At 45.4% G+C, this 13,042-nt stretch overlaps 1 long non-coding RNA gene across 1 annotated transcript in view; it reads right to left on the bottom strand.

The window, feature by feature from the left end:
* LOC113561904 overlaps positions 1-13,042 on the bottom strand; it is a 90,593-nt gene that overhangs the window by 10,612 nt on the left and 66,939 nt on the right. Inside the window, exon 2 of the long non-coding RNA XR_003406518.1 lies at positions 10,659-10,809. This is a non-coding gene — a long non-coding RNA (uncharacterized LOC113561904). The remainder of the gene's footprint in view (positions 1-10,658; positions 10,810-13,042) is intronic.

The raw sequence follows: 13,042 nt of genomic DNA, 5'->3' as shown, positions 1-13,042 counted from the left end.
CGAGACGAGATGGAAACGAAACGGGACCGAGATAAGACGCAGCTTCCTGTCTTGAGTGGGTTCTTTTGGAGCGAGCGAGATCGCGTCGCGAAACACTCGTAGCGCCGGAAAATGTCGTCTGAGTTACGATCCCTGCTTATGGCCGGTCCTTCCTTACGGTGCAGGCCCTTTATGGGACGAACGAGCAAGCCCGGGCGAATTTCTTTGCACATTCCTGAACAGACTTCCTACACCAACCGCTTCAACCTGGAATTCCTCTGCGCGTGCTCCTTTTCTCCCGCAATATCAGAAAACGCGGCACGTGCGAATTCATCAACGCTCGTTCGACGAGAGAGGCTTCGATCGTCATCTGCCTCGTCAACGTTTCTCTCGTGGATTCTTTCTTCGTTAATAGGCATTCTTCCCCTTTCCTTGGTAGAACTCACGTAATGCGCGTTCCTTTCTCGAGATTGCAGATTGTTAATCTGAAGGAGCAGCGTGTTTCGTGTCGGATGCACTTTGTGTACAACAATTTTAGCATTTCTTAAAATATTCACGTAATCTTCTGCGTTTTACAAAGTATTACATTATACTTTTAAATTTCCAAATGGAGGATGAATACTCTTTGTTGAAAAAGATTTTCTGTAATATAATTTGTTTGTTTCATTTCATTAATTATAATATATATACATATTGCACTATTCTTGAATTTTTCCCTTTATCTAGATTACTGTTGCTGGTCATTCACCGTCAAATTGTATCTTGCATTGAGCGCAGGCATGGAGGCGAGTTAAAGCGTTGAGCCATGGACCGGAACGGATTGCACAATGGTAGCTTGAATAGAAAATTTAATTAAATAACACGACAAACGAGATCTGCACGACGTTTAACGCCCACGAAGCATAACATTATTCGCAAATTAACGGCCGCGTTACGTCCTGCATTTTACGAAGGTGTTGCGCGCGACTATGACGAAGTCGTTACTCAAATGCGCGCGTCTAAAATTACGTTATGTCGTTAAGAGGTGCTAATTGTTGCATTGCGATTCGCATACGACTACGATTCTGAATAAACGCGGTGGATAAATATGTGAGTATGATGTAGAAACAATCATATACAATATATATATATATATATATGTATATCAACGAATTATTTTCCTATATCTGATGATTAGAGCATCGTTATTGATCATTTTTTAAATAAAAATTGAAAATGTCCAGTAACCAATAATCAGTGGCGAATAATTATTGATAATTATTAATTATCAGTGATCACGTTTTTATTATTTCAATTTTTGTCTTATTGTTAGTTAACGTTGATATGAACTATTAATGCATGATTTCACATTTGGTAATTTAACTCAACTGCTGTCTGGAACATAAAAGTAGTAAGCAGTTTAGAAGTTGCAGAATGTTTCCATTTAGCAAGAAAATTACCCAACATCTAAGAACACTTCGTAATTAACTTTCAATCCGTTTTCTGATGTATTTGACCTAATTTGGAATCACATCCACTTGAAGCACGGTTGCGCCCCAAGAACAAAGCGGCGCAGCGAAGCATGGTACATAATGCAATGCGAGTGCCGTGGCTGACGTATTACGAGCAAGCTATGTTCCGCGGCTTGTCAATTATTCTTCAAACGCATTTTCATCAAACGCGACGGCTGACAGACGTAATGGAATTTCGACTATTCCGAGATACGTACACAACCATAATACATAAGCCACGCCGTAGCACTGAACAGGGGATGATACAGTGTCGTCTGACATATCGGCGCGACGTAGACATGTTGTATCTCTCGTTCCCTCCCGTCATTGCATTCTCATGCACTCACCCGTAGTATTACAGGGTAGCGTGCGAATGGAAATTCCGGGATGAGAGATCAAGGATACATATGTCGAAATGACACGGTGGGAGGCGATTCCCGCAAAAATTGATAAACATCCGCGGTAACCGTGGCGCGAATTCCTGCTGCGATATTGCGTTATATCTTTTTTCCCTTTTTTTCTCCACTTTTCCTCCTTTTTCCTCTTTTTTCTTTTTCCCTTTTTTCTGTTTAAACATGGAGCCGCGGCTGCAGCGCGGCGAAAAAAGTGACCGGGGCTACCGAGCGCATCGTCGATAACTACGACGATGGTGGCGGCGATGGCGGCACCGCGGAAAGGGGTCGCCGCGGTTTTTGCGGGTTAACGCCAAAATTTCCATTGTTTCTTCGTTAGGTGACTGTACCGGCCTATCACCGGCGCGACGTACTACGTGCATACGTATCTGCCTGCGCAGCGCGGCGTACCGGGTCGATATCACGCTCCATTGAAAATCGGCTTGGTATTCCGGAATAATTGATGCCGGTCTGAATCCGAGTGACAACCCGAATGCCGACATGACGAATCACCGCCTTGTTTTAGAGCTCATTCGTGAACCGCGATGCCCCCTCGCTATCAAATATTCTCCTCTGCAAGATTGCGGTACATCGACATCCGCGGATTTCCTCCTAATCAGCGCGCAAGCGAGCTCGACAGTTCGAGTACTTCAACCATGAATGAATGAAATATGCGCCACTTCCAAAGGGAAATAACGCTTCATCTCTTGTCGTTTCTTCCATAAATAATCCATTCTTCTGTCTACCATTGTCATTTTATCTTATGTACTTACATCTCCGTCATTTGTGAAACCGCAAGTCACAACAGCAAAACGGAGGAGAGATGTAAGTAGATACAAGATTCAGTGTTTCGAGGCGCACATTAAGGGGGGAACCTGCTTTAGAACGCTGAAAATAAGGTATATTTTACGAATTGTTTTTGGAGAAACTATACAGCGGATCATTATAAAACTTTTATGCATTTATTAGTACATGTTTAAAGATAAAAAAAATTATTTTTTTATTTGAATATATCGCTTGTAGAGGTCGTCCTGGAGAAATCTTAGTGCAGCCGCGTCGCCGGCATTGCAAATTGGTGAGCATTCTCCTGCCTCCAAATTTCGTCTAAACTGAAAAATTGAAATATGTTCTCGTTATTTATGAATTCCCATCGTCGATGAACCAAAGAGAGAAGAAAAAAGTTGAAAAGTGCCAAAATGGTGGAGCTTAGAACACAAAAGTACGATTTTTAGGCAAAGGTTTTGAACTTTTTCATGCAAAAATAATTGTTTAACTTAATGTTTTTATGAATATTAAAGGTTCGTCGACGATAGGAATTCATAAATAACGAGAAAATATTTCAATTTTTCAGTTTGGATGAAATTTGGAGGCAGGAGAATGCTCGCCAATTTACAATGCCAGCTGCACTAAGATGCCTCCAGGACGACCTCTACAGGCGATATATTCAAATAAAAAAATAATTTTTTTATCTTTAAACATGTACTAATAAATGCATCAAAGTTTTATAATGATCCGCTGTATAGTTTCTCCAAAAACAATTCGTAAAATTATACCTTATTTTCAACGTTCTAAAGCAGGCTCCCCCCTTAACCACGAAATCGGTGACCCAGACAAGGAGAGGACAAGGATATATCTTACATTGCAGATTGGGATTAAGAAGAGCGGTGTAGTTGAGAATTTTATAGAGGAATCAGGCTGTTACGCGCTCGCTCGTCGGCGCACGTGTATGGCCAGATTGCAGCGGCGTAATGAACGATCGTGTCCGTCTTAGCGGAGGCATCGGGCGTGTAATTAAATGCGGATGGGTTCTCCCGCGTGGAATTACTTTCCAGAAAGCAGGCAGGTAACCCGTCTTGACCGATGCACGTCTGTAAAACGCCGCGGATCGATAAAATAGCACGTGAGACTCTCCGGTTTTACGGTTATAAGCTACGGCTGGTCCCCGCCTAATGAATTCCGCCCCGCGCATCTGCCGGCGCTTCCTTATGGACTCACTTCTGCGCGAGTAACGTTACCGGCACGAAATTACGATTTTCATCGAAAGTGGGACGGACGCGATTCGAACTTTTATACATTCGCATCGAGCGAGGAACCAATGCCGCTTACGAATGCTTTCTCTACACTGAGAGAAAGAGAATGATAGAACGACCAACTTTTGCATTATTTTTTTTATCTTTTCTCTTTTTCTATTATACTAAGTGTCTGTTTTCACGAGTTTTACCTTTTTCAGCGCGATTTTCCGGTTGAGACAGAGATCAGTATCTCCATAATTACATGCGCACGCTCAATCTGAGATAGCTCGCGTTCTGTTATCCCGGAATTTCACGGGGTGAACAGCTTGGCAGGGTACACGACATTTTTTACAAATTAACCAAAGTTACTAATAGCTTGGCTTGTAATAATAACTTGCTCGAGTTATAATGGGCTCGATTAAGCGTGGCGTGCGCGGGTGCCGAATCCGGTAGGGGAACTCGCGCCGATTTGTTTCGTGGGAATTGAAGTTGATGTGCTCGCTTCCCTTCCGGTAGATTTGCCTTTCTCCCCTTCATCCTTCTGAACATCGCGGTCGAACATCGCGGTCCTCGTCTGCGGCAGCGCCGTTCCGCCAGAGAGCGTTTCAAAAGAAGAATAAGAGTGGCGGAGAGGCCTGCGGAAAATTGGTTTCTCATACGCGGAAGCCGGATCCGGCAGAACGAAACGCTAGCAGTTTTTCGCCGGCAGACAAGAGAGGTCGTCCTCGGATATCGCGTCGTTCCACTGCGGTGGCGTTTTTCAGGTCGGTTTGGACTTAAGAGGATGGATAATGCTCGGTATGCGTCTACGTCGTATTACATTCCCCCGCGATTTCCACGGCTTGGCGGTCCATCCCGGAACATTTAACCGTCGCGATTTGAGTGAGCACATTCGTAGAACCTCTTAGCCCCGGCAACGTGACCGTTACAGAATTACTCCAGTGTTATCGCTTTGAAAAAACGGTTTCAAAAATTTTACGATATTCCACAGAGCCGAGCTTAACACACGAGATTCGTACGTATTGTCGCAAATTTTCATACACACGATGTTTCAAGACTTAAGGGGGGAACCTGCTTTAGAACGTTGAAAATAAGGTATAATTTTACGAATTTTTTTTTGGAGAAACTATACAGCGGATCATTATAAAACTTTGATGCATTTATTAGTACATGTTTAAAGATAAAAAAAATTATTTTTTTATTTGAATATATCGCCTGTAGAGGTCGTCCTGGAGGCATCTTAGTGCAGCCGGCATTGTAAATTGGCGAGCATTCTCCTGCCTCCAAATTTCATCCAAACTGAAAAATTGAAATATTTTCTCGTTATTTATGAATTCCCATCGTCGATGAACCTTTAATATTCATAAAAACATTAAGTTAAACAATTACTTTTGCATGAAAAAGTTCAACAACTTTGCCTAAAAATCGTACTTTTGTGTTCTAAGCTCCACCATTTTGGCACTTTTCAACTTTTTTCTTCTCTCTTTGGTTCATCGACGATGGGAATTCATAAATAACGAGAACACATTTCAATTTTTCAGTTTAGACGAAATTTGGAGGCAGGAGAATGCTCACCAATTTGCAATGCCGGCGACGCGGCTGCACTAAGATTTCTCCAGGACGACCTCTACAGGCGATATATTCAAATCAAAAAATAATTTTTTTTATCTTTAAACATGTACTAATAAATGCATAAAAGTTTTATAATGATCCGCTGTATAGTTTCTCCAAAAACAATTCGTAAAATATACCTTATTTTCAGCGTTCTAAAGCAGGCTCCCCCCTTAATGCGGAGACATTCCTGTAAATCACGAAACAAGTTTCTCAGAGCAGAGATACGATCAATTTCATTCGCTTGCACTCGCTAGTGAAATTGCACGTCGTTGTGTAGCATCAAAAGCAACCGATGAAACAAAAAATAAATTTAAAAAAATAGAGGAACAAAAAGCTGCTCAGATCGCGCGATTAGAAACATTTCGTGTTGCAAACGTAACGCAATCGTATCGCGTGCGCGTGCGCACACACGCGGGGCAGGGGATGAAGGCGGGGAAAATTAATCGTTTACCTTTTCACAATGAAAATTCCGAGCGTCGGGCACCAAGTTTCAAGCCAATCCCGCGAAATCCGGGGATTTTTGCGATTTCGAAGTTCTCTTTATATTTAGCGCTCGGTGAATATTTGCGCCGATGTTATCCATCCCGGGTTGCCCGTTCATCCGCCTCTCCACCTCTCCACCTTTTTCGGACGGATCCATCGTCGAAAAGTTGGACGCCAGCGCACCGCGGAACTTCGCAAATTTAAAGCGATCTCTAGCGCGCCGGAAGCTTTTGAATTTTAATCCGCGTGCCTTCGCTGGGCCGAGCTCCCGCGGAAAAATGCTGATCGCTTTATGATGAGATTGCTGACGCGCACTAGTTGCATCAGTGGCTGGAATACTTTCGCGGCAATATTCTCCACGCGATATAACATAATGTTATCCTAACACGAACATCGTGTACACCACTGCAATGCTTCCATGATGAACTCGATAAGGAACTTTTTCATATCGCATTATCCCGCGACGATGGCGGAATTAATTAATTGCTTACGGTCGAATGTATAGAAAAAAAGAAAGAGAAAAAAGGAGAGAGAGAGAGAGAGAGATGCAGCAAGGGAAAAACGATAGAAACATGGTACATCTGAAATTCCGGGTTTCCGCATTGTCCAGTGTAAAAAATTGAATTTCGTCATTTGACAGTCCTTTCGATTTGTTGCGACAGTGTGTACGAGGGAAAAAAGACAAGAGTGAAATGAATTTGTCCCCAGGGGTGTGTCCGTGCCGGGTGCAACGTCGAGTTTTAATTTTTCCTCGAATGATGGAGGGACCGACGAATTAAAATGAATTTGTTTCAGACGTAGGGATAACGAGAGTAGCGTCCCAATTTCTCGACTTCGGCCTGCCATACATCGTCGGAACACTTTGAAAGGTTCGTGCCGGTCGTGAGTTTTTTGTTGCTGGGATTTAGTGCGAGCCGCGATTGTGCAACCCCTTTTCGGTCCTTCTCCCTGTTCACATAATCCATCGATTCGACCAATCCGCTCAGCGCCACGGCGTATCGAACGAAGGAAATGCACAGGCTTTCATTTTCCGGATTTCCGGTTATTACGCGTCGTCGCTGATGTCGACGACCACGGTATTCCTCGTCGATTTGGATCGGTTCCGCGAAATCTGTCTTCTTCTGGCTCTTCTACACATTTTCCCATCGCTCGCATGTAACGAAGTGATGTGAACAAAATTTTTGTAAGAACGTCGCGCAACATCGCGTAATTTGATCTCCACTTTAATGGAAATCCTAATGAAAGCTTTTAATATTAATCCCGACAAAAGTGAAATTCATACAATGATCTCATTATCATTATCCGGCGCAAAATGATATTGCAATTTCGCAAATGAATTTAATTCAACATTACTGATAATTAATAATGCACGTAAGCGTATATTCTGTACCGTGTTAACGCAATAAATGTCGTTAACGTGCGCCGGGCGGTAGCGGACGATAGATCTTTCCGCGGCGAGTCTGCAGGCTGCGAATTGCCGCGTTCTCGTGTCGCAGGGACGACCTCGCCTGAAAAAAGGGAAGGGGCATGCGATTTTTTTTGTTCTTATTACTGCGTCCTGCTCATCAGTCTTGAAAGAGCCCTTCGTGGGTTCCGGGCTAACAAGCAGCGCGCGTGTATGCGCGCCTGCACACGCCGTACACACGAGCACGATAGATGCGAGCCCGCCTCGGTTATTGGTTCATTGATTTTTGCATCAGCTCGACGGCAGGCTCCGCGGGATTGCGAATATCGATACTCGATGACGGCCCTCCGGGCAAACAAAACCGATAATCCACCCTCGGAACGGCCGATGCCTTTCGTCCGCTGTACTCCCCCTCCCCTCTCTCTGTCTCTGTCTCTGTCTCGTTTGTGTTCCCCAGTTTCGTCCTCCGCCTCACCCCCAATATGTATATCTCGATGTAGTTCGATACCTCGTTGCAGCGATATAAGAATATCACAAGACTACGGTGGATTTACGTCCGGGAGAACAATAGCAAGGGATTCCAGATGGCCAACGATAACAATAAATGACGACTTGTACGGTCGAAAGACGTCCAACCCTCGGGAAAGGTTGGCCAATAGTCTCTTGTTCAAGTCTCGTTTGCTGCTTGCATACAATGCGAATGTCCGATTTGAGTCCCGGACCGTTTAAATTTGAGACTGAAATATTTCTACTTGAAAATTCTGCCTCGGTAGTGCAAATTTGCCGTTTCTGTTTGCCCGAAGCTTTTATTTAAATCTTATCAGGGTATCAGAGTCAACGTAAATTCGTTTGTTTCATTTCATCAACATTTGTTACATTTCTTGAGTTAGGAGCATTATAAGAATACGGAAATTGGTAAATTAGCGAGGGAGGAGAAGGCCAGTTCGCGATCAATGACGAATGCTGGCATTATTTTACAAAGGGAACGAACTCGAGGAGTTTTAAGGGTAATTTTACATTTGCGCAGTATTGTTTGTCGTTCCTAGAAACAAGCCTGGCAAGTTTTATACGTTGCGAGCGGAGAACTAGTCGATATCCCGACTGCATTTCTATCTCGATGTGCAAGTAACGAATACCGGGAGGAGCACGACGGCACGTGGATTGCTTGACCGCAGAAGCGCAGATGATTCGGTCTGGTAGAGGCTACGATTGGTTTCCGGCGCTCAGCGCCTCCGCCGGAAGTCACGCCAACCGCCGGTGGCGCGCCACACAATGGCGTAACGTCCGTTTTCCACGACGGTCTACGGTGGAACGCCACGGCGAGAAAAGCAAGGAGAAAAGTCGACGATGTAGCGCGCCGGAATCCGTACGAATGGATAGCGTAACGTGGCGGTGGGACGCCGCGTGTCCAATCTCGCATAGTTGGAAATTTCCTTTCGAATTCATCCGAAATCCTCCGTCGGTGTGCAGGAAGTTCGGCGCTGGCGCCCTTGCGGACACCAGATACCAACTGGATGAAATAAGGGACCTCGTCCCGCGTCGCGTGATTCTATATACAATCGGGAACGTAGAGTACATTTAGGCGAGACAACCGAACGTTGCTGTCAGTGTGCACTCACAAATCTCCGATGTATGAGTCTACGTTGCACTGGTCGCTTAATAAAACGTTGATGCTAGCGTGGCACATCTGTGCTTTGCACATTATTTTGCACATGTATAATATACGCGTTATCCATGTTCATTATCCAATATGTATATTACTCGTTAACGTTTCATTTTGATTATTACGTTGATCATTGACACTACGAAGCTAACCGAAAATGTTCTAAAATTCTTAAATCGTCCGTGGTTATGCGGAAGATAAAACTCACGAAAGATGCGAGTCGTTTATTCCAGAAATACCGTGCGCGAAGGGATTAAAATATTATCCGGCTTCTTTATGAGTTTAACAGTTCGCGAGAGAGCGTCGGCGAAGAAATTTTATACCGTTGAAACTCGAATGTAGCTGTTTGCGCGCGTTGATTGATAACACTCATCCCCGTGCTCGCTCCAAAGTTGGGAGTTGCAGCGTAAGCCCTGCATGACAATATTAATGACGCACTAATTGCCAATTGGCGCGGCTTGTTCGCGGTAGGCGCGGTCGGGCCGTGCAACGCCGACGAAAATATTAATATTGTTGTTATAATTATTACGAAACTGCCAAGTGTAACGCGAATGGCAGCGTATACCGGACACGTTAACTGCGTTAACGATTAAAGTCATTCCGCGCATCGCGCGAATAAATTTGTAATCTCGATCCTGCGGGGCATTTGCTAATTATGGGATCAAATTTTCATCGCGGCCGTACTCGATGTGAATAGCGTGTAAAGCGAATACGTGTCGCGATTGAGTAAAACGCATAACAAACACGCGATGCCCGGCCCGCGAATTCCGACCGCGATTGTACATTTCAACAAAGCACCTAATTGTACATTGACCACCGCGATACGGCAGAATTACGGCCTTTACAGTCATTGTCGCTGAAGCGCTCTGTATATCTGGCGTCATACATCACCGCTGTTATACGCGTATATACCGGATACGTAACTATTATTTTCCCCTCTCGAGCGCATTGTCGGCCGGTATACATTTCGGGAGAACTCTCGTCACGCACCGCTCCGGATTCTCGCCGCGACACGGGATCCTGCCGGGTGGATTTCGTCGGAGCGGTCCGTCTTTCGTACGTACTGTCGTGCGTGCATTCTCGCCAGTAATTTTTCATTGAGCATCAGCGATTCGGAAGGAAACGGCTCTCATGCGTACCCTCTCAAGTGTCGACTTTACGCGACAAGAAACTCCGTCTTGCGCATTCGGGTGCTGTGATGGGCCTTTCGGCCTTGTTGGCCAAGTTGGATCAAACACTGGATGACGCAATTTATTTCAAATCGCGTCCGCAAACACCTTACTCCGTCAAATCTACGTCGACATAGAGAAACAATCGCTTTTCTTTCTCCGGTTATCCACTTCCGTTCTTCTTCTTTGAAATGACTGTACAGTAAACAAACAATCTGTCTCTCTCTCTCTCTCTCTCTCTCTGTCCCTCCTTTGCATCATGCATAGTTATAGTTAAACATTGCTGACGGTCTCATTAGCCTATCGGCAAACCGGACATGGTCTCATCGTTGACGACGAGAATGGAGTTCAGACCTAACGGTGTTACAGAAGGTAAGCCAGGACAAACAGGCAGGAGCCTTCGTAACCGCTAATCAATATGGGGGTCCTGACTTTCACAATCGCGGTTTACCTTCTCGTCCTGCCTCGCTCGCCGTTAAACGGAGGCTTTAGCGCAGCGATGCGATACGTCGTCTCGCCAGTTTCTGATCCTTCTAATTAGCATCCTTCAGGTAGTCGTAACGTCTGACAATCGCCGTATCGGCAATATTCTCCATAAGATCCTAAACATAGAACGACCCACAATTACAAGTTGCTTGAATTATCGCTCTTTCCGAGTAATGCTTCTCGTTACAATCGATAGTAAGATCCAGAAAAAAGAATTTAAATCGCCTAATTGAGCAGTAAAGTTCAAAGTAGAAACAGTGGTACTTCAAGTTTCGACAGTTTGAACGAGATTGAAAAATTGAACCGTTTGATCGGTCTGTTTGTTCCCTTCAGCATCCATCTTTACCTTACCGTTCGACATAAATTGAGATTTGAGTTGTTATAGCTCCAGGCTTGAATGATTAGAACTTTAGACTCGAACTGTTATAGCCGCAGGCTCGAACGGCGGAAAAGATCATATCCAAGTTGTTTAGCTTGAGGTAAACCGTTCAAACTGCTCGGCCATGGAGGAAAATTCCGAGGACTAATCGATAGTAAGACGTATGGATTCTCCGAGTACGCCTGAAAACTTACTTACGGCGCGTATACAGTTTTCGCCTCAGCGACGGAAGCAATACATCTTATCGGCCGACGTAAAACAGTGCGGGCTGTGGGGAGATGAGAGGATAGACGAAAGCGATAGACTTTCGAAGCTACTTCGCAAGGGGGGTAAGAAAGGAACAGCCTCTCTGGCCCCTGCGCTCGCTCGCGCGCTTGCTCCCCGCTTAGTTAGTGAAATGCAATCTCTCTCATTGTCCTGGTAATGAGACGAAACGATAAAGTGGCACGCTTTGAAAGTTTATCGGCGCTCCAAGGTAAGCGCCACGCCTCCTCCGTACGTCCCGAGACGTGGCGAGAAGGGGGAGCGTCTGGGGGATGCAGGAATCGTAGGGGTGGGTACCGGGATTGGACGCGGCCATTATGAAAACCTAGCCGGATCCTTTTAAGCGACGCTATTTTCTCGGGAGAGGGAGACAGCCCGAAATAGAAGAAAGGGGGGCCCGCGTTCTCCGTCTTTCCCATCTTCCTCATCGTCCATCCCCCGCGCACTTTCTCGTCGGTTCTCGCCCCGTCTCGCCTCTCTCTTTTCCAACGGGTAGCTCGGCGATAAGGCGTTGAGCCATTAAAAACTTTAAAGCTCGGCCGACTTGTTATCCGAGATTGCGTGAGCACTATCGCGAGTAGTTGGCAAAATGGCGGCCGACCGTTCCGGCAGGACGCCCCGGCTAATACGCGATTAAATTCGGCGTCACGGATGGGCCGGATCGTCGTGTCCGCAAATAGCCCACCTCATGGCTAACGGTGCCGATATTGGCCAATCCACTTCGACAAGCAGAGCTGAAGCAGCGTCTTTCTTTCTCTGCAAAAGTAACTTGGGAGAAACCCTCGGTATCGGCAAGCCGCGATTTCCTTCAAAGAAAACGCATGCAAACGTGAAAAATATCTGCGCCCCCCGGTATTCCCCGCAGAAATCGCGCGGTACGAATTTCCTATGATGTTTCCTATGTTCGAAATGCGCTTCGGTTCGAAATATACGAGCTCGTGGCCCGCCGCTATTAGTTTCGTCCCGTGTTACAGAGCGGAGCGACATATCCATACCATTTAAACCATGAACCATCCGAATAGGACTTTTTGTCGGCCAACATCAACGAGGAAATTTATGGATAAAACGGATGGTTACGGCGAGCCTTTTCGTTTTTGTTAGATTAAGTTATCGATTGCTCCGATTGCGTGCAATTATCAGGTCGAACGCATTTGCTTTGGTTGCATTAGTAATGCGAGCAACGTGATTTAATTTATCGATTTTACACGAGCATTAATATCGTAATTTGCAAAATGTGCACGTGATACGAAGCCGGATGTTAATACCCGTGCAAAGTGGTATCGCGGAAGCGGGCTTCCGTTTTCATAACCGAAGGATTCCGATGGGAATGTGCGTAATAATGTACTCGTCATTCTGCTTCAATTTTAACCGCGCACGTCGGCGTGGTAATCAGAGAAGATAAATTCGCCGGGTGTATTTCAGAATTACCGCGGGCTGTCTCTCTGTCGTACGGTTGAAATTCGCGTGGGTGGTATGCTCGCGCGACATTTTGCAAAATAGTTGTCGCAAACAAACAAATAAATTTCGCTATTTTTTCGTTCCCTTTGGCCGATATAAATCTAACTGTGGTAAAAATATTGCACATCGCCGCCGGCGGGGCTCGCCTGGCAGCCGCGCTGTTCCCCCGACAACACCGTCAGCGACGAAAGAAGAACTCGGAGGCGTGGTTCGCCGTCGTGATTCGCGAACAAAGGGCCCGAGGAAGA

Source organism: Ooceraea biroi, chromosome 5 (genome assembly GCF_003672135.1).
Source record: "Ooceraea biroi isolate clonal line C1 chromosome 5, Obir_v5.4, whole genome shotgun sequence".
NCBI classification, from domain to species: Eukaryota; Metazoa; Arthropoda; class Insecta; order Hymenoptera; family Formicidae; genus Ooceraea; species Ooceraea biroi.
Note: the sequence above shows the minus strand (reverse complement) of the source record. Positions and strands in the feature narration are given on the sequence as shown.